General features: G+C 42.0%; 1 long non-coding RNA gene across 3 annotated transcripts in view; it reads right to left on the reverse strand.

Annotated features, from left to right (window-relative positions):
* Window positions 1-23473, reverse strand: part of LOC138762767 (uncharacterized) — an 87359-nt gene extending 63886 nt beyond the window's left edge. For 2 of the 3 annotated variants that reach the window (XR_011357130.1, XR_011357128.1), the window contains exon 1: window positions 23236-23473. This is a non-coding gene — a long non-coding RNA (uncharacterized lncRNA). The remainder of the gene's footprint in view (window positions 1-23235) is intronic. The other variant, XR_011357129.1, reaches the window with a different exon arrangement.
* Between the last annotated feature and the right edge of the window lie 871 nt (window positions 23474-24344).

Below are 24344 nucleotides of genomic sequence, written 5' to 3' on the forward strand. Positions count from 1 at the left end.
GCACTTATGGCCCGCCTCACCGGTCCCAACTGGGTGGATGAACTGCCTTGGGTGCTCCTGGGCATCCGCTCCACGCCCAAGGAGGATCTGCAGGTGTTATCAGCTGAGCTGGTCTATGGCGCACCGCTGGCACTTCCTGGTGAGTTCATCAACGAGCCTCACAACGCCCAGCTGTCGCCGCACAAGCTACTTCCCCACCTCCGGGCCCACTTGAACTCCTTCGCACCCCCACCACAGCCCAGACACGGCACACGGCCATCTCACGTCTCCAGCAAGCTGCTTTCTGCAGAGTATGTTTTTATTTGGCGGGGCCCGCCCGCGGCACCTCTACAGAGACCTTACGAGGGGCCGCACAAGGTTGTCCAGTGTTCAGGGTCTACGTTCACGCTGGACATCGGTGGTAGGTGGGAACTGTTTACTGTGGACAGGCTGAAGCCAGACACCTCGACCCCCCCACTGAACCAGTGATTGTGGCCCAGCCCAAGAAGCGAGGCCACCCAGCTATAAAGGACATTGGTGCCGGTTCTGAGGGGGGGGGGGGAGCTGTGTGGCAGCATACCACAAGGCAAGTGAACCGGCCGCACTTGTAATCCACGCGGCGGGGCAGCCGGCCAAAATGGCGCCATTGGGGGGTTTCCCCTTCTTCTTAGCACAGGGCTCAGAAGCCCGTGCTGGGGGACCACGTGACACCTGGGTGACGTCAGCACCCCCAGCGCGGTTCTCAGCAAGGTCTGGGCTGAGAGTATAAGTCCAGCCCAGCAGCCTGCAATAAATCAGTTCTGCTCACTGAGCTCAACCATCTGGTTGTGTGTTCTTTCAGTAGCGGTGTAGCTGCCGCTACAAGCAGTTACTTGGAAGAATGAGATTTATTTGAATATTCAACAATGGCATGCGGAGATGAGATAATGTATTCCTTTATAGAAGATAACATATAATTTATGAAATAACTATCCTTTCTTTGTTAAAGTTTGTAGCACAAATATGGATTAGATGCGTATTAACTGTTGAAATATTTTTCCATACATAGGTGGTGTGGTCGCAAACCGCAACACATTTAAATGTATTGTTTTAATTATTCTCCTCCATCTTTCTTTTCTTTTTTTGGGGGGGTAGTCTAGTAGGGGGTGAGAGGGATAGGGATGGGGGAGGGGGTATTATGGGATAAAATATGTATTACATTGTATTTAGCATGTATTATCTATTATTAATTATAAATAAAGTTAATTATAAATAAACTTTATTTATTAATTATAAATAAAGTTTTCAAAAAAAAAGATGGAGTACTCCATGATATTCTATCGGTATGAAGCTGTTCTATAATTTTTATAGCTGTATCCCTATTTTACAAGTTGTTCACATTAGCAAGCAGCAAAAGAGAGTCTGAAGTGTTGAATATAACTTTAGATCACTGACATATCTACAATACTCTTGTGTGCTGGCATAGAAACCATATCCTTTGTGGATAATCCATTGCAATGAATAATCTCAGGTGAATTTTTCTCTTTAAAACTGCACATATTTGGTATTTTATCCCAAGAGTGCAATCCTGCTCTTTATTTATGGCTTGATTGCTCACTGGATCGGGTTGTAGTCTGAGAAGCAGGAAATCATAATGAGCACAGTTGAACATGAGACAGTTGCCCTCGGTGAGGTATCTCTCCTGACATCAACATGTTTAGAAAGAAACCTCATTCACAATATCCCAGAGAGCCTCTAATTCTTGTGGAATAATGCAGGCAGATATTACAGCACAAACCAAGTGAAAGTTTGTTGTCCAGCAGTTGGAATCAGTATATACGCATGCTATGCTATGACACTAGACATCCATGGAGAGGCTGTAAACTGGATTCATAATTAGCTGTTTGGGAGAAAACAAAGTGGTAGTGGATGGTTGCTTCTCAGACTGGAGGATGTGACTAGTGGTATGCTTCAGGGATCTGTGTTGGGACTATTGTTGTTTGTTGTATACATCAATAATCTGGATGATAATGTGTAAATTGGATCAGCAAGTTTGCTGATGACACAAAGATAGGAGGCATTGTGGACAGCGAGGAAGATTTCCAAAGCTTGCAGAGGGATCTGGACTAACTAGGAGAATGGGCCAAAAATGGCAGGTTGTGGTGGCTCACCTAAGTGCAGTTTTAACTGGCTTAGAAAGTCACGGGTGAACCGTTGACATCAGCAAAGTGCAGTCTCCCTCAAACTGCTTTCCTTTTGGACAACTCAGGCAGATAGTTGTGGATGCCACCAATATACAGTGAGTGCCCTCGACCAGGAGACAGCAGGTCATGTGATCAATTTCCTGCGTCGTCCACTGCTAACAAGAACGAGATGCTTAAAGCCTCTTCCTCTGGACATTTGGATTCTACCACTGTGAACGAGCCGCGCAGCTCCTGCACGTGGATGGCCTAGGTGACCACACACTGTCGGCTTTTAACGAGTGACATGTTGGCATTGGCAGATGGCCTTAAGCCCTGCCTGCTTTTTGAACATTTTTTTCTTGAGCAGATGCCCAAAGACATTCAGCTCATATTAGCCGCCGAGAATCTCAGCAACCCCCACAGGGTGGCTGCCCCCTCAAACATCCTGTGGCACACAAAGCAGCAGGGTGAATGCCCCATTGAGATTAGTGCTGCGTCACACCCAAAGGCCCAGGCTCCACACACCTCAGAAGCGAGGCCATACGCACCCTCGAACAGGGATGACCCCAGCTCAGATTCTTGGTGTTTCTACCACCAATGGTGGGGTTCCAGAGTGCTCTGTTTCTGACATCCATGTTCATTTCTGGAAACGCCACGGCCAGCCGTTACTAATGGCTATGGCCGTTGCACAATGTAACAGCCAACTCTATGTCTGCAACAAGCACACTGGACACAAGTTCCTGGTGGACACCAGAGCCGAAATCAGTGTCCTCTCTCCTTCAGGCCACAATACGCAGAACAGACAGGCTGGGCCAGTGCTGACAGCAGTAGACTTGGTTTTGAGCCAACAAGTTCACTTGATCATTCATGCTGACTGCGGTATCCCAACCATTACTTGGGGCGGATTTCCTCAGAACCCACTCACAGCTGGTTGACTTGAAGATTAGTAGATACCAGGATCTTTCAGACATTCTCCCCACCCTCCACCTGGACTCCGTAACGTGCTCAGGGAATGAATTTGCAAGAGTTTTTATAGGGTTTTCAGACATCTCTTCAGCAACACCCAAGCATGGCATGTCACAACGCATCCTCACACAGGGACCTCCATTCCTGGGCCAGCAGACTGCCACCCAAAAAGCTCCGCCTTGCAATAGAGGAGTTCAGAAGATGGAAGAGATGGGGATTGTGCACAGATCTGACAGCCCATGGGCTTCCAAGCTCCACATGGTGCCTGTGATAGTACAGATTCTACCACCAATGTGTACATGTACAGATTGTAGTGTAGGATGACTGTGATTAGCTGAGAGTGTAGCCACACCTACTGGCAGGTCTTAAAGGATTGCTCCTAGCTTACTTTACTTGTATGACGTACTCATCGACAGCTGCTCCCACAGGGAAAACCTACAACGCCTGCGACTGCTCTGATGCCACCTGCACAATTTTGGCCTCAAGATAAACCCGCCACATGCCACGTCAGTTTGTCCATCACTGACTTCTTAGGGCACTGCATCAACCCCCATGGCGCTGTCCCATTGCCAGCAAAGGAGGAAGCTATCTGCCAGTTCACCTGACTTGACACAGTTAAGGGTCTACTAGAGTTTGTGGTGGTGGGTGGTGTCCTGGAACAGCTCATCAATGGCCAATGGAAGCCCCTGGTGTTCTTCAAGCAGCACCTATGACCCCCAGAGGTCAAATACAGTGCCTTTGACGGAGCTACTAGCTCTGTACCTAGCCATCCGGCACTTTCAGTATTTCCTCGAAGGAAGGGAGTTCACCTTCTTCACTGACCACAACCTAATCTTCACCTTTGCTAAAATGTCAGATCTGTGGATGGCCTGCCAACAACGATACCTTTCTTATGTCATGGAGTTTACCATCACGATAAGACACAGCTCAGGGAAGAGTAATATAGTTGCTGACACGCATCTCATGCTTCCGTGGAAAGGGTAGATTTCCTATCTCCGGAGCTGGACTACACAGACCTAGTTGAAGCTCAGTATCCTGGCATACAGGACTGTGATCTTGGGCCTTCACCTGGAGGACATTACCATCAGACCAGGGTGTCCAACATTGCTTTATGATGTATCCACAGATTAACCTCGGCCCATCATACCATCTACTTGGCAGTTCTTTATTTTTGACACCCGGCATAGTTTAGTCCACCCCTCCATCTGGGCGACCATTCAGCTTATCTTTGATAAGTTCATGTGGCATGGCCTCCGAAAACAGGTCGGACAATAGGGCAGAATGTGCATAGACTGCCAAACCGCCAAGGTACAACTGCACGTGAAGGCTCTGCTCCAACCCTTCTTGCTGTCACAGTGGAGGTTTAAGCATGTGCATGTAGATATTGTTAACCCCCTACCGGTGTCAAGTGGATTGAGGTACCTGTTCACCATGGTGAACAGTGCACAAGCTAGACAGTGGCAATTCCCCTAGCAGACGCCTCCACAGAATTGTGCAACAGGGCCGTCGTTTTGGCCTCCTGGCCCATGTCACCTTGGACAGGGATCCACAATTCACATTTGCCCTGTGGATCACACTGTTGCATAATGGCCTACCACCCGCACTGGAATGGCCTGGTCAACTGCTTCCACAGGCACTTAAAGGCCACCCAGATGGAATGCCTCCACAGGCCAGACTGGGTAGACAAACTACCCTAGGTGTTGCTCAGCATATGAATGGTGCCCAAAAAGGACCTGATGTCTTCTTTGGTGGAGCTGGTATATGGCACCCTGCTAACAGTGCCCAGAGTGTTCATCCCTGCAACTTGAGGGCAGGAAGATGCTCCATCAGAGGTCCTCAACTGTGACAGAGTATATAGAGTATATAGATATGTATTTGGGAGATAAATTGGCAAGGGTTTGTTAGAGTAGGTTACATACAAACACTTTAAAACAGATCTTATTTGAAATACTGGAGCTCTGCTAATGCTAGACATATTGGGGCCTCAACAGGTTTTGCAAGAGCTTTGAAGAGTGCTCAAAGACTTCACTAATAGATTATTGTTCACAAAAGGCAACAGATGAAAGAGAATGCTTGAACTACTGCTGTCTGGAAGAAGAACTTGCTGTTGTAAGAGAGTCATGTGGTTTTGTAAGCAGAGAGAGTCAAACAGGCTTTCTCTTAGGGAGAGAGAGAGAGAGAGAGAGACACACACACACACGCACACATACGCACACACGCAAACACACACACACACACACACACACACACACACACACACACACACACACACACACACACACACACACACACAGATCATTTGACAGTGTTACAGCCAGCAGAAGTAGCTCGGACTGGAACAGGACAAGCTGGCAAGCCCAACTGGAAGACAGCCTGGTCAAAGCCCTTGTGGTTCATGGCAGAGGAGAGGACTGGCTGTCTAATGTTTCACTTGGAATAAGAGAAACAGAAAGGAACTCTGTGGTGACCTGAAAGAAAGGTCATCATCTGGAGAACCCTGAAGGGGCAAGTTTCGTCAGCAAGATGTTGGAATGACTCATGGAAGTACATCAGTTGTGGATGTCCTGGAACAACGAATCTCTCTCTGAAAACCAACAAGAACTTTACTGAGCAGCAACCATTTACGAGCACCAAAGCCTGGTGAACTTTATACATGTTAGATTCTGTGATTCTAAGAATCACCTGCAACCAGTGAACTTGGAGGAATGAGAAGGGAGATTGGACTGTGAACCAAAGAACTTTTCTGAACTTACACACACATTACATACATGTGCACTTAGAATTAGAAGGGGGTTAAGTAAGTTAGTGATAAGTTAAAGTTTGATTCTATTTTCATGTTTAAAGATAATTAAAAGCATCTTTTGTTTAAGTAACCATTTGTCGTGGTGAATATCTAATGCTGCTGTGTTTTGGGGTCCTCTGGAGCAGCTCAGTAAACTGGCCCCGATTCCAACGTCCCACCATGGCTCTACAACCCCTGTCGTGCCTAAGGACTTACAGGGCTCTGAGTATGTCCTTGTCCAGAGAGGTGTGCACAGCCCACTCCTACAACATCACTACGAGGGGCCAGTCAAGATGGTATGCCACAACAACACGATTTGCATCCTGGTCATTGGAAGGCATGAAGAGTCAATCACCATCATCCGGCTCAGACCAACACACCTAGACCTCGACCGACTAATAACAGTGCCCACACCACTAAAGTGAGGACGCATACCCAAACAACCAGCACAGGTACAGGTGCTGGATGTTTCACCTCCGATTGCCAGTTCTCTGTGTTCGGGGCGGGGCATATGGCAGCTCACCTAAATGCAGTTTGAATCAGCTCAGAAAGTCATGAGTGAACTGCTTACATTAGCAACCGGGAGAGGTCTGACTGCAGGGCGAACCACAGGCCGAAAGATGACATCATTTCTGCCCCAGAGCGCATAGGGTTTCCTGGGAGAAATGTTTACAACACTTGTGTATAAACAAGTAAACAGTTTTCCAACTGGACATCACTCGAATCAGACTCCTTCTTTCTCTCACTGTGACACAATGCGACTACAAGATGGAGTTTAATGAAGACAAGTGTGAGGTGATTCGTTTTGGAAGGGCAAACCAAGGTAGGCATACACAGTAAATGTTCGGCCATTGAGGAGTACAGAGGAGTAGAGAGATCAGGGAATACAGATACATTGTTCCCTGAAGATGGGATCGCAGGTGGACAGGGTTGTAAAGAAAGCTTTTGGCATTTTAACTTTTATTAAAATCAAACTACTGAGTGCAGGAGTTGGGATGTTATGTTGAAGTTGTTTAAGACATTGGTGAGGCCAAATTTCGAATAATCTATGCAGTTCTGGTCATCAAACTACAGGTAGGATATCAATTATTGAAAGAGTGCAGACAAGATTTACTAGGATGTTGCCGGGTCTTCAGGAGTTGACTTACAGGGAAAGATTAAACAGGTTAGGACTTTATTCCCTGGAGCGAAGAAAAATTAGGGGAGATTTGATAGAGGTTTACAAGATTATGAGAGACAGAATGGATGTGAGTAGACTTTTTCCACTTAGATTTGGGGAGATAAATACAAGAGGTCATAGTTTTAAGCTGAAAGGGGAAAGGTTTAGGGGAAGTTTAGGGGAAAGTTTTTCACTCAGAGGGTGGTGGGAGTGTGAAATCATCTGGCATCTGGAGTGGTTAATCTTGAGTTTTAAGTTTTGGATAGATATATGGATGGGAGAGGTCTGGAGGGTTATGAAATGGGGGCAGGTCAATAGGACTAGCGAAATAATGGTCGGCACAGACTAGAAGGGCCAAATGGTCTATTTTCTGTCGTGTGTGTGTGTGTGTGTGTGTGTGTGTGTGTGTGTGTGTGTGTGTGTGTGTGTGCACAAGAAGATACTAAATACAATACTGTTCTTGAGTAAAGAATGGCTTGATGGGAAAAAGATTAGGGATTTGAGTCATATATTATCAGAATCTGTATTCATGGGGTTTATTCCAAAACTGATATTTTAACTTCTTAAAATAGAAAATCATTAGTTATGAGATTAATTTATCAGGAGAATACCTTACTGAAAATATAATGAAAGTCATTCAATTTTTTCTTAATTTTCATATAATAATACAATGTAATAAAAACAATACAAAATGATATATAATTTTTTCTTTTTGTCCCCCTCCATCCCCCTCCTCAAAAGAAAAAGAAAAAGAGAGAAAAAAGAGAAAACACCTGAATTTATTTTTCATTTGCTATTCATATATTCCTAACATATTATTCTATCCTGAACTTATTAATTGGGAGGAGTGGGTATTATGGACAATGTGGAAGGACACTTATTGATGAAATCCATATATAGTTTCTAAATCATATAAAAATTCTCAGGTTGATTCCTTACATCATCAGTGATCTTTTCCAATGGTATACAATTTTGAATTTCCGTAAGCCATCTATCCAACCTTATAAAATCATCTGACTTCCATGTTACTGCCATACATTTCCATGCCACTGCTATTGCTACACTCAAAACTTTTCATTGATATGTGTCTTCAATTTAGTATCAGTGTCTTATAAATCACCAAGCAAAAATATTCTGGGATCTTTTGGTATCTGTATCTTCATAATTTGTCCCAATAATATATTCAAGTCTTCCCAAAAATTTCCCACTTTTTCACAAAACCAAACTGCATGCAATAAGGTTCCTATTTCTTTGATACATCTGAAACATTTGTCAGAACAATTTGAATCAAGTCCATGTAATTTATACCAAGTATAGTATCATTCGTGTAAAAAATTAATTTGTACCATTTGATATCTAACATTAATTGTATTGGTTACACTCTCCTGGCACAATCTTGACCAGGCTTTATCGTGAATTTGTATATTTAAATCTTTTTCCCATTTTTTTTTTACTTATATAGTTCCTTTTTCTGCATTGTGTCTTGTAATTATATATGCACATTAGTAATAAATTTCTCAATAAACGTATATTGTAGCAGGCCGAGCAATCATGCAAGTAAACAGGCTGAATCAACACAACACACGGTCAGTCCAAGATGGCACTGCTCCCCTTCACTGCTGAGAAGGAGCCTGCACCTAGCACCACATGTGGGCTAAGGAGCCCTTCACTTCTGCGTGTCGGCCCGCTGGCTCGAGAATGACACCGTGATGCAATGATGTCACTTCCAGAAGCCAATGGGTACATCACAGGAAGTTGGTAGGCTAGCATGGAGATGCGGTGAATTCAAAGCAATAAAATCATTCTTTGGTTCACCCTCATGCTGTGTGGACATCTCTTTACTCTGTAGCAGCAGTCGCTACAATATATTATTAAATAATCAAATGGGCTCTGTTCTGGTAATCTAAAATTCTCACGTAATTCCTTTTTTTTTAACTATGATTTAAGCTGATAGTATGAAAAAATAATATTATTTGGTATATTGTATTTCTCTTTCATTTGTTTGAAAGTCAAGAAAAAAGAACCTAAGAAACAAACTTTTATCCTCTTTATCCTGTTATTGTGCCAGATATTAAAGAAAGGATTATTTAAAATAAAAGGAATAAGAGGATTCTGGTTTAACATCATCTTAGCTATTTGGTAGTTCTTAATTCCTTGCTATGTGAATTCCATTCCATATCTTGAATAAATGCTTTGAAATTGGTACTCCTTTCAAATGTTCCTCATTCCATTTATACAAAAAATGTTCTGGATTAGTTTCTTCTATGTTATTTACTTCAATATGTATCCACACTGTCTTCTCCCCAATTTCATAACAGGAGGATAGAAATTAAATTGAGCTGCTTTATAATTGTTTTTAAAATTCGGCAACTGTAATCCTCCCTGATCAAGTTTCCAAGTTAGTTTTTCCAAAGCTATCCATGTTATTTTATCACACCAAATAAATTTTATTACACTTTTATTTAATTCTTGAAAAAAACTTCATTAGTATAGGAATGGGTAATGATTGAAATAAATATTGCAACTTGGAAAAATATTCATCTCTGTTCAATTTACCCATCCTATTTAAGTTATTGGTAAATCTTTCCATCTCTTTAGACCTTCATTAATATTTTTGGTAGATAATTCAATTTAAATAAATGATTTAAATTTATAACATTATTAATTCCTAAAATATTTATTTGCTTCCTTTTGCCACTTAAACTTCATCACCTGCTTACTTAATGAATAGTTCCCATGATTCATAGGCATCACCTCACTCTTTCCTACATTGACTTTATAGCCTGATATCAAACCATATGCTGCCATTCGTACATTTATTTTCTTCAATGATATTTCTGGTTCTGTAAGATATAACATCATCTGCAAACAAGCTAAATTTATGTTCTCTATCTTCTATTGTAAAGCCCTTAATCTCATTATCTCCTTCAATTATCAACAAGTCTCATCTCATTCATTAAATCTGTAATGATTTTAACTACTTTATTTTTAATAATATTTCCACCTGATCTATCAGTTTTGAATCAAAAGAAAAATTAAAATCTCCCTATTATTATTTTCCACTGGGCATTTGATAATTGCATAAAAAATATCTTGTATAAATTTACCATGGTGTGTGTGTATTATATATATATATCTATATATATAGATATATATATAGATATATATATAGATATATAGATATATATATCTATATATATAGATATATATATCTATATATATACCTATGCACACACATTAATGCCCAATATTCTGAAAAAATTTGACAATTGATCATTACATAGCTCCCTGTTTTATCTATAGTTGATTCCAATATTTTAATTGGTACATTTTTATTTATTAATATAGCTACTCCTCTGGCCTTGGAATTAAAGGAAGAAGCCAGTCCTGATTCAACCCAATCTCCTTTTTAACTTCCCATGTTCTATTTCAGTCAAATGAGTTTCCTGCATGAAAAGCTATACCTACTTTAATTTTTCATGTAATTTAAACATTTATTTTCATTTTATTGGATTCTGAATTCCATTAATATTAATACTAATAAAATTCAATTTTCCTGCCATTAAATACCAATATTAAATCTTCTGTCCATTGATCATCCCTTTCCCACTCCTCTTACTCCCACTAAAATAACAACATATGTTACAATAATCTTTGTCAATGCAGGTATAAAATAAGAAAAGATAGAAATAAGAACTCTATTCTCCTGATCTATTCGGGATTTGATCCAAATCACATTCAAGCACATGACTTCGCAGTGGTTAGGCTCATGGTTCCCACTAACTCACTCAAAATACCAAACAATTCCTTATTGTATTTTTTAATCATAGATTCTAATTCTCTTGTAGATCTTTTAAAATATATGTAGATCACTTAAAAGTTAAACCCTCCTCCCCACTTAAACTCTCTCAAAATATTACTTTTTTTTCCCAGTTACAGCAAAACTTTTTTCATCTTATAATACATTCAAGTACCAGCATCCACCTGTCTTGCTTTTTCAGGCAATGAATCGGCATACACTTTTGCCTCATAAGGTTCAGTGAAAAACCTATTTCTCCCTTCTGGACAAAGACCTTCAAAACTGCTGGATTCTTTAAAACAAAGGCATAACCTTTCTTTCATAACACATTTTTAACTGCATTGAATTCTTTCCTCTTTTTCAACAACTCAAAACTTATATCAGGATTTTAAAAAAAATCTTCTTCCCATTTTAAATCATGGGTGACTGTTGTTCTTTAGCTTGCTTCGCCACCAGCTCTAAAATCTTCTCTTGTACTTCATATTGAAGAAATCTGACTAGTATCGGGCATGGCTTCTGGTCTGGCATGGCTTTGGTCTCAATGCTCTATGCGGCCTCTCAATTTCATTGTCTCCTTGAAATTCAGTCACTCCCAAAGATTGTGCAATCCAACGCTGTAAAAAAGTTTTAATTTCTCATCCTTCTTCACCTTCTTTAAGTCCAATAATCTTGATATTGTTTCTTCTGCTGAAGTTCTCTAAAATGTCTGTTTTCTGCATTAACTGATCTTTTGTTGCAGCTGCTTCTGCTTGTGCCACTTTCATTTGGTCCTTAATGCCTTGAATTTCAAATTAATTTCCTTTAATTTTCTCATCCATAACTTTAAATCTTTCATCCACCTGATGCCTCAATTTCTCAACTTTCTCCATAAAATTCTTGTTCTCAGCTACAATCTCTCCATATCTTTTTTATTTTTACCATTATAAACGTCCTATCTTGTTGGGAAGATTCCATGTTTTTTTTTCATTTCTGCTGAATGATTCTTTCATTTTCTCCAGCTGTTTGGCCTTGGAACCTTAAGTAAACAAAAATTCCTGTTATTCCTGTTCCTCCTCTTGCTCACTGGAGCGGGAAGTCTATAAAATATTTTTTAAAGTTGCCTCTTTTTTTAAATGCTCTGCGTATGCGAGACTCCTCACGCATGCGCAGAGTCACATCTTCACCTGAGTCGGGCGGCCATTTTCTGGAGAGACCCTGTATTGCAGATTCCAAGGTCTCTCAAGCTCCTGGATTCTCTGCTGGGCAGTACCTTACGAACATCTCCTGGATCCTTCCTCAAGGTAGGCCTCTCATCTTTATCTTGACCTTTTACTTGCTCCATTTCTTATATTGTAATAACTGGCTTTTCTTTCTTTGTTCTGCAGGTTTTCTGATACTTCTTTCTTCTAATTTTCTTAAGTTTTGCTAACTTTTTGATTTTGTTTTCAACTTTTTCAAGGAGAGTAGGGATTTGCAGTCTAACCCCACATCATCATGTGGCAAGCCCCCTGTGAACTATCTTCTTGAACAGTTGCAATTAATGTTGTCAAATGCAATATTTTATTTTTGTATGAAGTGTTTGAACATTATATGTGTGTGTGGCACCAATAAAAGCTCTCACAACTGGAGGGAGAACACACACTTTTATTCACATAACAAAGGGTTGGATCTTACAATGGTCTTCAGTACATCTCAGGGTTTAGGCGGGAAACCTGGGTTATATATGGGTAGATGGTAGCGGAGCCTGGGGGGAGGAGCCAGCCATCTGCCCAACCCATCACCAGTGAATCTCAGTTCATTGCATTCATCCCTTCCTGAAAAATTAGGTTCTATGGGTGAAGACAGAGAACGCAGATTCTGCAAAAGAGGAAAAAAAATCAAAATATATATAATTATTTACAGATTGAAATGATCCAGGGGCCTGGAAATCCAAGGACCTGGTGGGCCTTGGGTCTCCTGGTCTCCTTGTAGGGGAGGTAAAGTGGGCGGTAGGGACTCCAGTTCTATGACGGAGGGGGATGATACTTCCTCCTGAATTGAATCTCCTGTGGCCCTGATTGGAGCTGGTGAGAAAGAGTTCTGGAACTCATGGGTCACCTGAGGCAACGGACTTTCAGTTACGGCGGGTGCCAGGTCCCTGATAGAGACAGTATCTTCCCTGCCATCCAGGTACCTCATGTAGACATGGGTAGGGTTGGCATGGAATAGTCTCACCCTCTCCATCAGAGAGTCAGTTTTGCTTCTTACAAGCTTTCTTAGAAGGATCGGACCTGGTGTGGTGAGCTAGGTTGGGAGTGTGGTTCCTAATGCCAATCTTCTTTCAAAATTGAATAAAAGCTAGTGAGGAGTTGCATTGGTCGCTGTACAAAGTAGTAACTGAATGGAGTGGGGTGCCATAGGTAGAACATCCTGCCAGCATGAGTCTGAGAGGCCTCTTGATTTGAAGGCCAATTTGACAGCTTTCCAGACTGTGGCATTTTATTTTTCAACCTGCCCATTTCCCCGAGGTTGTAGCTAGTAGTCCTGCTGGATGCAATTCTCCAAGCCAGCAGGTACTGACGTAGCTCCTCGTTCATAAATGATGAGCCCCGGTCACTATGGATATAGCCGGGATACCCGAACAGAGTGAAAATAGAATCTAGGGCCTTGATTACTGATGAGGTGGAAGTGTCTGGACATGGGATAGCAAACGGGAAGTGGAAGTACTCATCAATGATGGAGAGAAAGAATGTGTTTCCGTTCATGGAGGGGAGAGATCCCTTAAAATTGACACTGAGCCGTTCAAAGGGCCAGGATGACTTCTCAGGTGTGCCTTAGCAGGGCGCTAGAAGTGCGGCTTGCACTCTGCACAGACCTGGCAGGATATGGTCATTTCCCTGATATCTTCCATTGAGTAGGGCAGATTGCATGTTTTCAGGTCGATGGTCGAATTGAGTTGATACTGCGCAATATCATTCACCATGTCTGAAATTCGAGGAAGGGGGTGTGCGTCCAGGAGTGTGAAATGATTAATTTTTTGGCTATAGACAATTACTAGCCTATTTTCCCCTTCTACTATCACCACTTGCACTCTCCTCAGGTTAGTGCTTGGTTCAATGATCTTCTTGTTGAGCAGGTGCTGAGACCCTGAATTTATGAACTCCTGATCAGCAGTACTACACCGCCTGCTCTTCTTAGCAATTGACTTGCAATCTGGATACAGAATTGGGATGGGGAGGGGGTCGATATTAAATGTGAAGAGGCTATATGTGGGCTCCGATTTTAATGGTCCTCCATTCTGAACCGTTATGGGAGGGTGGGAACTAGAATACTTCAAGGTCACGCTTTTAAGATGACACAAGAAGTCAAGACCCAACAGTACTGGAGCACATAAATCCTTAAGCACATACAACCAAAGTTTACAAAACTCCCCCCCTTCAAAAGACAAATGTACAGTACAATGTTCTTGAATATAAGTAGAGTATGAATGAGACGCTAAAATTATATGGTAATTCGAAGGATACAGTTTAAGTTTGTATTCCTGAACAGTCTGAAAGTCTATAAAACTTTCTGTAGAGCCAGTGTCAATTAACCATCTAGTTGGGAGTCCGTTTACCTTGACAGTCACTATAGAATTGCTGAGTTTAAGTGGTCTGTCTTGGTCCAGAACCATCAATGCTAGGACCCTGAAGACTCCATAGTCCTCCTCGCTCAAGTAGCCCCCTCCTTCCTGATCCACCAGCAGGCAAGATGGTGTCGACCTCGTGGTGCAGCAAAATGACCGCCCTTCTCTGACGATGATGGTGCTAAATTTGAATCGCAGCAAGATGGCCGCCGAGTCTTTTCACACCGGTTTCCAACTGCCACCCTTCTTCGGTGAGTAGCGCAGAAGGTAGGCTCTGGAGAGTTCAGGCTGAGGATGACGGCTTGGCGCTGGAGTCAGAGCCAGGAGCTGTGCAGGCTGTGGATTTCCCAAGTGTTCTCTTCACGCAGCAGACCCTTGCCCAGTGTCCCCTCTTACCGCAGCTGGAGCAGGCAGATGCATCAAGAGTGAGGATGCTGGCTTCTACCACAGGAAAAGTACTCCCTAGCGCGTGAGTGCTCTCTAGCATGGGAGTCTGCTGCCATTAGGGCAGTGGCAGTAGGGGCTGCCGGTCCTGGGAAGAGTTCACTGGGGAGAGCGTTGTTGCTGGCTTCGTGGTCATCAGGCTTGAGCTGGGCCTACTGAAGGAACTTGGCCAGCTCAACGTGGTTGGCCGAGTCTTTCTTACCTGACTCAAGTAGTCACTGCCTCATGTATCTCGAGCGGACCCCCATGTCTAGGGCATCCCGGATCTGCTCTTCTTCACAAACATGGCCAGTAGCCGTTTCATACCGACACTTCTTGGCAAGAGTCTACAGGTCAAGCAAATTGTTGTCAATGGTCCCTCCAGGCTGTCACTGATATAGAATGAGTCAATGCCTCACTAGGACCTCGTTTTATGATTTTAGGTACCGAGCCTTCAAAGCCTTAATGGCACCACCATAGGTTGCACAGTCCCGAATGACTGCATACCCCTTAGTCCCTACCCTGGAAACGAGGGCTGACTTCTTGAATTCATCCGAGTCGAACATGTCCTTGGTCACGTTCAGGTAGGCCTGGAAGCAGTCCAACCATTAAGCAAACTCCTCGGTGGCATCTGGAGGGAGAGGGTCAATCAGGACCATACATGGCTTGAGCAGCGCCTGCATCTTCTTTTTATGTTAATGAAATTGTAGTGTAAATTAAAGCTCTCACAAATGGAGGGAGAACACATGCTTTTATTAGCTTATAACAAAGGGTAGAGTCTTACAATGGTCTCCAGTATGGCTCAGGGTATAGGCGGGAAACCTGAGTTATACATAGGTAGATGGGAGCAGAGCCTGGGGGAGGAGCCAGCCATCTGCACAACCCATCACCAGTGAATCTCAGTTCACTGCAAAATGGATAAAAGGACAAACAAACAAATTATTCAGTCAATCTGAATTAAATTATAAGACCATAAGATTATAAGACAAAGAAGCAGAAATAGGCTATACAGCCCATTGAATCTATCCCACCATTTAATCATGAGCTGATCCATTTTCCCACTCAGCCCCACTGCCCAGCCTTCCCACAGCCTTTGATACTCTGGCAAGAACCTATCAATCTCTGACTTAAATACACCCAATGATTTGACTGCCACAACTGGCTGTGGTAAAAATTTTAGATTCTCCTCCCTCTGACTAAAGAAATTCCTCTGCATCTCTGTTCTAAGTACACACTCTTCAATCCTGAAGGTGTACCCTCTTGTCCTAGATTCTTCTACTATGGGAAAGAACCTTTCTACATCTATCATCTGTGCACCTCATTTTCCTAAATTCCGATGAGTTCAGGCCATCAAACTTTCCTCATATGATAATCTTTTCATTCCCGGAATAGTCCTTGTGAACTTCCTCTTAACCCTCTCTAATGTCTCCACATCCTTTCAAACCAATGTGAACAGAGTACTGGATCACTGCGAAATACATCGCACGTAAACTGTTTGCAGAGGGTTCAGAAAGGTGTCACCCGATACCGACAGTTGTAATCCATCCTGCAATTGAGATGAAATTTCAAACAATCAATATCCAGGGAATTAGCTTGCTAATTAATGATGAATTATAGCTGTATTTCCTCTGGATGACACAGCATAGGCACAGAGATTCTTGAGGATGTTAATAGCTTTGAAAGAAAACTCTTGCTATTTCAAATCTTTCTCCTGGTATTCAGCTGGGAATTTGTAGCTATGCCAGATTTTACAATGCAACTGTTAACTGAAAAGTCTCACTGTGGGACTGGAAGCAAAAACAACTAAAGGATACATTTTGACTACAGTTGTCCAGCTATAAAAATATATGGATTCTCAGGTTACAGAAATGACCTTGAGTTTGACAAGGCATTTTATATTCCATTTAGATATTTTAATAAGACTTTCAGTACTTATGCTATACTCAGTTAATAATTTGCATTTCAATCTTCTTACAAAGCCAGTAATTGTGAGCGCATTCATCAAACTACAAACATTATTTAATTCACGCTTTAAGTTGTTTGTTTTTATATCATTCATTGTCAAGTTTAAAATATTTGCACTCACATGGCTCTGAGATTCTCAGAATCATCGCTATCTTTGTCAGTTAAAGCTTACAGATCCTATTAGGGTTTAGCTGGGAAACAATTAGAAAAATGAAATATTAATAGCTTTATTTTCATTGTTAAAAATGTTGAATTATTCCCGCTAAAAATAGAATGTATCTACTCATCCCCCTTCTTCATATAACTATTGAATTGTCTGTAAAACCCTGGCATACACTTTTAAGATGTGAATCTCTAAATTTTGTCTTAATGATCTTATTTATAATTCCCTCTATCATTCACCACTCAAAATAGGAGAAGGACAAGCCTGGCAATTTTAAAAAAAAATTCTCTGAAAGCATTACTTTATCTGTTCAGCACCCCAGTTTTTAGTAAAATCCAAAATCAGATAAGTGGAGATCTATGAATGCTGAATTATGTTCGACTCCCATAGTAATTTTTAACTATGCCCTAATTCATGTCTTTGGACCACACATAACCGGTTGTAGAGTAAGGTTGTTAAGGCTGGTGCTGACCGAACTATGATTTGTCGACAAAATATAACAGCAGCCTACATTGCTCAATGCTACAAGCCAAATGAGAACAGTGCCTGGAAATCAGATTGTGATTAATTGCTCAGCAATTTAATTTCAGTGCCATCAGCTGGGTTTTGCTGGAAACTATGGCATTTCTCAGTATACATGCAGATGAGTTTAAGGGCTTCTGCTTCCCCATATTTACTGGTGGGGTTCAAATAGTAATTTACCAAATTTGCCATACTGCTCTGCTCCTCCGAATTGTATTTATTCAAGGGAGCTTTCTCTGAGATCCCATGCCAGATCTGACACATCCACATATTTCATTAGGGTATACAGGGATGTGGGAAAGAAAGAGAAGAATAACGTAAGCTGCACTTCTTATGCACCAGTTGTTCAGATTAATGTTTTTAATTATTTTTAAATATTTTAAGAATTGTTTAAGTCTGTATAAAAGTCATTTATTTGAATAATATATTTTTTAATTACTTCTTCAATTCTGAGTAGATTTTAGAAGCTTCGTAATGTCATAGGCATCAAGAACATTGGAAACCTTTAACAGCTTTGATGGGTTTAATGGACAGGACTTGTTTTAGCCCATCAATTATGTGGGGCCCTGTAAAGTCCATCCAGGCCAGGGGGATTGCCCATTTTGATCTGGAGATGGCAAATTTGGGGAAATAGAAAAGATAAGTTGGTAAATGCAGGAGATTTAACTATTGGAAAATAAAATGTCATGGGAAGTTGAGCAATTACTGTGTGAATCTTAAAAAAACAAAATCTTTTGATAACCATTGTGTTATTGTTAACTACTTCAGGATTTCCATGATAAATTAAGCAAGTAAGCAAATCTCAAAGTCACAGTTACTTTTGATGATGGTTGATAGTATTTGTTATAGTCAAATATGAGCCAGTAATACTGAAGGCATTTTTCCATTCATTCCCTAAAGCAGGATGTTAATTTTCCTTCATCAAAATAAAGCAAACGCTTTTTTCTAAATTGTCATACCACACCTTTATTTTACTTTTATTCATTTTACTTTTTAGTCTTACTCTTCAAAATTTATTCCTGACGTTTGGATGTTTAATCAATACTTGTCCTAATAAAGACAAGGTGGGGTGGGGAACAGGCAGCATCTACAGAAAAGGAACAGAGTTACTGGTTCACATTAGTAATCTTGCATCAGAAATTTCTGATGCATTAACTCACTAATGAAAATGCTGGCATCTAGCTAGCCATGCAGAAGGATACAAGAATAGGTCATGGTCAATGTCTAGCTCTTGCATTGCAATTCTCACCTTCTTCATAATGCATACACATTTATTACATACAATGTTACTGTTGAGGAAAATGGATCTTAGCAACCACTCAAGAATCAGAACATTCTAATCCCAAAATATGCCAGTTCCAGTTATTGTTTAATGATGTCATGTGGGGGGGGGGGGGGTGGTGTTGAGCACTTTGGTAGTATATCACTGTCAGTACAATTGCTCTCATTTATTCAAGATTCATTTATTGCCATGTAATAGTACAGAGCAAATAATATTACATGGAGTTGCCTTCTGCCTGCCGTAAACCAGACAAAGAGTCATCATTAGTGTTGCCCAGCACCCCTTACAGTACAAGACAAAGGTAAGCAAAAAATAATCCCTTCAGAGTCACGAGGTGTCAGTGGATTTGCATCCAGTGCTCCCACAGCCTCTGGGGCCATATAGACTCATGTTCGATCCATCAGCAACCTGAGCTCCAGATCCAAACCTCTGACATGATCAGGAACCCTTCAGCACCCAAGGCCCCTGGGGAACCCTCCTGGCCTTCAGCACCCTTTTGAATCCCAGTTTCAACACCTGGTTCCATTGAGCCAATCTCTAGCAGCCTGCAGCCCACGTGGGTCCACCGAATGCGTCCCTCAGCTGCTATGCCCCTTTTTGGTCTTCTGCTGTGGTCATCATGCTGTAATGATGTCTCCTATGCTTCTCCTTCTCAATGGGGGGAGGTGTTCTCCCCGTAACTGGTGCCCTGCTCTGGTCTGCTGCCACTCCGGAGTCTGAAACCCCTCATGGCCGCTGACGAGCATAGGTGCCGCCAACTTTGGTGCAGACTCCAAGGTTGCAGTATTAATAAATAAAACACAGTTGGCTCCTTTTACAAGCTGTTTAAAGCCTGTACAAAGCTGTCAGCATTAGAACCAGGCAGTTGAGCCTTTTGGCACATCATTGTGTTTCCATTCTCCTGGGGTTGCATCAGCCGTAGCAGTGCTGTTACAGCAGCTCCGGAAACACCACCATTTTATCTGTTGCTATCAGAAATTACTTATAATTATTCCCTAAGCCCATTTGTTATTTTTATTGCTTTCATAGTGTCAGTCATTTTATAACAATTCTGTTTCACAACTCCTTGTTGTTTAAAAACCTAATTTTAAAAAAAAAAAAATCATTTTTGACCCTACTTGAACCATTCAGATTGAATCCGTGAAAATAATTTGAACTTATGCAAAATGTATTTGGAAATATCCATTCACAAACTGTCAGACAAATTGTTTACATTGCAGTGCTGTCATGCTGACCCACTGTCCTCTTTAGTGATGGGAATTAGGTTCCCACATTTAAGTGCTACATTTAGAAGTTCCAGATTACAGGCAAGGGACCTAGTCTCCTCATGTATGCAAGAAAAAGTGATTGGGGACGCTCTGCAGCACAGATCCTAATAATCAATAAGAAAATATTGAATTTTTAGAGCTTTGTTTGGAAGCTATCACCAGTATTTGCTCTTTGAGGAAACACACAAATGCTGGAGAAACTCAGCAGGTCAAACAGTGCCTTTATGTAGCAAAGGTCACCAACTTTTCGGGCTTGAGTCCTTCATCAAGATGTGGGGGAACATGAGAGATGTTTGAACAAAAGGGGGGAAGGGGGAAAGGGTGGTGGTGAGGGTGGGAGATGATAGGTGGAGAGAGGGGAGAAACACCAGTGGGGGGGGGAGGAGGAGTCTAGGCTAGGTGGAGAGAGAAAGGAAGTATTTGCTGTTTAATTGTTGTTATGAATGAATAAATGGAAAATGAAGAATTCCACTTCATTTTGTTATGAGGACAAAATGAACGCTGGCAATTGAATTACTTCAATAAGGTTCATCAAATATAAATTGATTTCCATTTATCCTTGATATTTTATAAATTGTGCTGATATATTAGCTTTCAAGTATTTTTAAACATGTTAACGAATTGACTCTGTGCTGCCATTATACTACCAAAGAACATAACTGCACCACTGAACACTAAAGAATAATATGTCTCGACATAATACTGCAAAAGAATAATACACAAATCAACTAATCCACAATAAAGGACAATATATACATTGTTTGTCAACCAGCATGTGACATTGATACAAAACTCAATGGACCACCCTGAACATGGTGGAAAATGAACCCCTCAAACTTAGAAAAAGTATTCACAGGTAAATGGTTAAATTTAGAGCAGTTTCAACCTCCTTAGTGAATAAACAAGGATAAAATCCGGGAGGTTTACCATTTGATAAATTTATAAAGATTTCCCAATCTTTTTTGTAAGAAAAACATGACAAATTCATTTACAAACTGGTGATGCATATCCAGGCTTATCTCAGTTTTAACATCTGTGGATGACTGTGTGTGCCCACACGGAAATACCAGGTATTCCTCAACCAGAAGCCTTGGATGAATCAGAGAGTCCACATCCTGCTGAGAATGAGAACAAAAGTGTTGAAGGCTGGGGATCGAGATCTTTACAAGAAGTATGACTGTGGAAGGCCATCTCTGAAGCAAAGTGATAATTCTGGAGGAAGCTAGAGTCAATCAAATACACGCCAGCTATGGGAGGGAGTGCAGGCCATTTCAGCCTACAAAGCGAGGGCAAACATTATAGATGTCTGTGATGCTTCTCTACCCAATGAGCTGAACACCTTCTATGCCTGCTTTGAGAAGAAGATCCAAACTGTGCCTACTAGAATCACTGAAAAGGCTGAGGACCCTGTGATACCTGTCTGAGGGCGATTTCAGAATATAATTCAAGAGGGTGAACCCTCACAAGGCATCAGGCCCTGATGGCGTACCTAGCAGGGTACTGAAAATCTACACCAACCAACTAGCCAGAGTGTTCGCGGACATTTTCAACCTCTCATTGTGGCAGTCAGAGGTTCCCACCAGCTTCAAAAGGGCATCAATCATTCCAGTACCCAAGAAGAGTAGTGTGACCTGCTTCAATGACTACCGCCCAGTAGCTCTAACTTCTACTGTGATGAAATGCTTGGAGAGGCTGGTCATGGCCAGAATTAACTCATACCTAAGTAAAGATCTGGACCCACTGCAATTTGCCTATTGTCACAATCGTTCCAATATCACTGGCTCTCCTCTCAGCTCTGGATCAGCTCTGGATCACCTCGAAAACAACAATTCATACATATAGCTGCTCTTCATTGATTACAGCTCAGCTTTCAATACCTTTATTCCCTCAGTGCTGATCAAGAAGCTACAAATTCTAGGCCTCTGTACCCCACTCTGCAACTGGATCCTTGACTTTCTCATTGGAAGACCACAGTCAGTACAAATTGGAAACGACATCTCCTCCTCAATGATCATCAACACAGGTGCACCCCAAGGATGCGTGCTTAGCCCACTGATCTCCTCATTATACAGCCACAACTGTGTGGCCAGCCACAATTCCAATGCCATCTACAAATTTGCTGATGACACCACAGATGTTGGCAGAATCACAAAGGGCAAAGAGGAAGCGTACAGGAGGGAGATAGATCAGCTCGTTGAATGATATAATGACAACAACCTTGCACTCAACATCAGCAAAACCAAGGAGATGATTGTGAACTTCAGGAGGAAGTCAGGGGAAAATGACCCTTTCCACATCAAGGGCTCAGTAGTGGATAGGGTCAAGAACTTCAAATTCCTGGATGTCAGCATCTCCGAGAATCTGTGTTGGAGCCTCCACGTTGAAGCAATCACACAGAAGGCTCGCTAGCGGCTATACTTTGTGAAGTGGCTGAGGAGATTTGCTATGTCACCGAAGACTGTCATAAACCTCTACATGTAAACTGTGGAGAGTATTCTGGCTGGTTGCATCATTGCCTGGTATGGAGGTGTGCCAATTATCAGGACAAGAAAGAACTCCAGAGTATTGTTAACTCACCCTGCGACATCACAGGCACCAAACTTCACTCCATTGTGGACATCTGCATGAGGTGGTCTTAAAAAAGCAGCCTCAATCCTCAAAGACCCCCACCACTCAGGCCATGCCCTCTTCACTCTGTTACCATCAGGGAAAAGATATAGGAGCCTAAAGATAATCACTCAACAGCACAAGGGCAGCTTCTTCCCCTCTGCCATCAGATGCCTGAGTAATCAATGAACCAAAGACACTGCCGTACTTTTCGGGTACTATTAATGTTATTATTATTTTATTTTACTTTTTATAGTAATGTCATAAGATAGTCATAATATGAATGTTTACATTAATGATGCAGCTGAAAAACACTGAATTTCATGACTTGTTCATGACAATAAATCCTGATTCTGAAATGGTAAAGATTCAATTGACTAATCTCAGCACTGGAAGGTTTTGCACACGAGAGAGCAAGTTAAATGCATTGCATTTTCTAGAGTTTAAAAGAGTTAAATTGCTGTGTGACAGAACATGTATACTGTACAGGTTGGCCCACCTCTGACCCAGCAACAACTCCCCGTAAGATTCCCCAATAAAGGCAGAGTCGCGTTAGTCCCTCCCTTCATACCTACCTTGGATCCAGGCCTGTCGTTTCAGGTATAGACTTTAATCACTCACTTCAAGTCTGCTTGTGGTTATTGAATTCCTATTCATTTAATAACCTGACTAACCTGCCATGGACAAGGCAATTTGCACAGAAGCTGGAGACTAGAGGCCTCCATCAACTTCAACATGTGGCTGCATTGCTTGAATGCTTACATGAAGCATGACCAGATCACAGACGACGTAGATAAGTACGATCTACTTTTCTCATCAGTCGGCCACTGATCTTATCAAATAATCTGCGATTGTGACAAGTACGATGACGAGATGACCCTACTGTGGCAGCAGGATGGTGCCCTAATGAACTTGATGTACGCTTGTTACCTTCTGCTCACCTGATGCCAGGCCCTTGGTGAGACTGTTGATGACTTTGTGAGGGTCATGCAGGGCATGCTTGTGGGTGCATAGATGTGACGATGGCTGTCTACAAAGAGGAACTCAACTGCAATGGGCTAGTGGCTGTTTTCATTCAAACTATATCTGAGAGAGATTCCTAGAGAAGGCCAATAGGATCCTACAGGAAGTTGTGCAACTAGCACGATCGCTTGAAATGGCCCATAAAAATGTGGAGGCTTACTCCTCTGGCCACATAGCTGCCAGGTGGGGATCTCAGGCATTGCCATCTTGAGACTTGGGGCCCCTAACATCTGCTGCCACTGCTGAACACACGAGGTACCAATACTACGGTCAGTGTTTGCATCCTTGAAAGCACTGTCGGGCTGAAGTGTGACCTGCTCAAACTGTTGGAAGAAGGGATACTACGCTAAAGTATGTCAATCCAAACCTTCCTCTAGCAGTACATGTGCAGGCCATGATCTTCATCGCCATCTTGGAATGACCAACTTCTGGTGTCACTTCCGTGGCAGAAAAACAAACAGGGGGAAAAGAAGTAACACGACATGGGTCAATGTCACTTCCCACATCTCTTTCAGATCCCACCACATGCTACCTATGGGGGTGGTCATCTTCAAGATCTCTGGGACGGCCATCTTGGCATTTGCTGCCACCGCATCACAGCATCAGCGACTCAGAGAATGAACGAACTCTGGCCTCAATCTTTCTGGATCAGAATCACACT

Source organism: Narcine bancroftii, chromosome 5, assembly GCF_036971445.1.
Source record: "Narcine bancroftii isolate sNarBan1 chromosome 5, sNarBan1.hap1, whole genome shotgun sequence".
Classification (NCBI taxonomy): Eukaryota; Metazoa; Chordata; class Chondrichthyes; order Torpediniformes; family Narcinidae; genus Narcine; species Narcine bancroftii.